This window comes from Somniosus microcephalus, unplaced genomic scaffold, assembly GCF_052327205.1.
Source record: "Somniosus microcephalus isolate GS21.2 unplaced genomic scaffold, FLI_Smic_1.0 unresolved_chr1, whole genome shotgun sequence".
Taxonomy (NCBI): domain Eukaryota; kingdom Metazoa; phylum Chordata; class Chondrichthyes; order Squaliformes; family Somniosidae; genus Somniosus; species Somniosus microcephalus.
In genome coordinates this window covers 51,084,547-51,086,369 of record NW_028225179.1, presented here as the reverse complement: position 1 = coordinate 51,086,369, position 1,823 = coordinate 51,084,547, and the positions used below count along the sequence as shown (strand labels likewise).

The 1,823-nt window shown below is 47.4% G+C and overlaps 1 non-coding gene across 1 annotated transcript; it reads left to right on the top strand.

Annotated features, from left to right (window-relative positions):
- trnar-acg (transfer RNA arginine (anticodon ACG)) lies at positions 1-74 on the top strand. Its single transcript has one exon. It is a non-coding gene; the product is annotated as a tRNA-Arg (tRNA).
- Positions 75-1,823: the final 1,749 nt, after the last annotated feature.

Genomic DNA, 1,823 nt, shown 5'->3' with positions numbered 1-1,823 from the left:
GGTTCTGTGGCTTAATTGGTCAAAGCGCCTGTCTACGAAACAGGAGGTCTTGGGTTCGAATCCCAGCGGGGCCTTTTTTTTCTTCTTTATGACTCTCCAGGGGTGAGCTTATTCTCGTGTGAAAGGGCTACAATCCTTTTAAATGTGACTGCGGCTGCATTTGTTCCCACTCTGGATAAAGGCTCCAGTCGCTGTGAGACACGTGTCGAATTGAAATGCTGTCATAATTTCTGGCGGTGCTGATTATGGACTTCTCCAAAAATCCATCTTTTCTAAGCGGTGCCGTGCGTTACGTTGCTGTGGACAGTGCAGAAGAACAGCAGTTAATTTGTGGCGCCGTGTTCATATTGTGGTCAGTACCCTGTGTTGTGCCCGCAGCAACCTCGGTTGGAATCCCAGTCACGGTATAACTCGCTTTATATATTTTGTTCTCTGTGGCACCTGCTGATAGAATGCAAAAAGAAATCAATCATTACTACATCAAACAAATATTATTTGTTGGTGGTTAAAACCTATTTACTCCTTCAAAACCCCACGCTCTCACATGCCTGAGCTTGATGCTCCAGATTTCAAACCCAACTCTTCTCCCAGCTTTTTTTTCCTTCCACAATCAATAGCCTCCTTTTCTTTCCTCTTTCCACTTCTTTACCACTTTCATGAGGTATTACCTTAACCTAACATTCACTTTCAACTACTTAACTTCACCAAACTTACGTTTACTCTGTGACAATCGTTGTTCCTTGGGGGACATGTCCCATTCGCACCAATCTCAATTGGTGCTTTGAAACCAGTCGATACATTCAAGCCTGCGGAACCGCTCGACAGACAAGCATTGCGAAAGCAGGGCCGGCCTTCGGAAGCAAAATAGCCGGATTGCACATGGAATTTCCTTGGCCTAATGGATAAAGCGTCTGATTTCGCTGCTAATCGTAATTGGGATTGTTGTCAGTCACGGATCATTCTGTGCCTATTTAAAATGGGTGAGCTCACAGTGCCGGATCATTCTGCATGTTAGTCTTTTTTAAGGGAAGGCGATTTCAGCTGCGACGACCGTGTCCATTCTATCTCCCACACTTCTGCCCTCACCCCTGCCCCTCCCTCTCGGAACCACGATAGCGTTCCCCTTGTCCTCAGCTTTCACCCCACCAGATTCCACATTTAACGGATCATCCTCCACCATTTCTGCTACCTCCAAAGTGATCCCACCACCAAACGCATCTTCCCCTCCCCTTTCAGCATTCCGTAGGGACTGCTCCCTCCAAGAACCCTAGTCCACTCCTCTATCACCCCCAACAGCCCTTCCCCTTCGCCAGGCACCTTCCTGTGCAAGCGCAGGAGATGTAACACCTGCCCCTATACCTCCCTCCTTCCCATTGTCCAGGGCCCCAAACACCCTTTCCAGGTGAACCAGCGATTTACTTGTACTTCTTGCAATCTAGTATACTGTATTCGCTGCTCACGATGCAGTCTCCTCTACATTGGGGAGAACAAACGCAGATTGTGTGACCGCTTTGAGGAACATCTCCGTTCAGTCCGTAAGGGTGGCATTGAGCTTCTGGTCGCCTGTCATTTTAATTCACTGCTCCATTCCTACTCGGACCTCACCATCCTTGGCCTCTTGCATTGTTCCATGGAAGCTCAACGTAAACTCGAGGAACAGCACCTCTTCTTCCGATTAGGCACTTTGCAGCCTTCCGGACTCAATATCGAGTTCAACAATTTCAGATCATAACCTCGGCCCCTATTACATTTTTACTTATATTTTTTTCTCCCCTTTGTTTTGGATTTTCCCTTCCCCCCTTTCCTTGTTTTTCTCTCTCCCA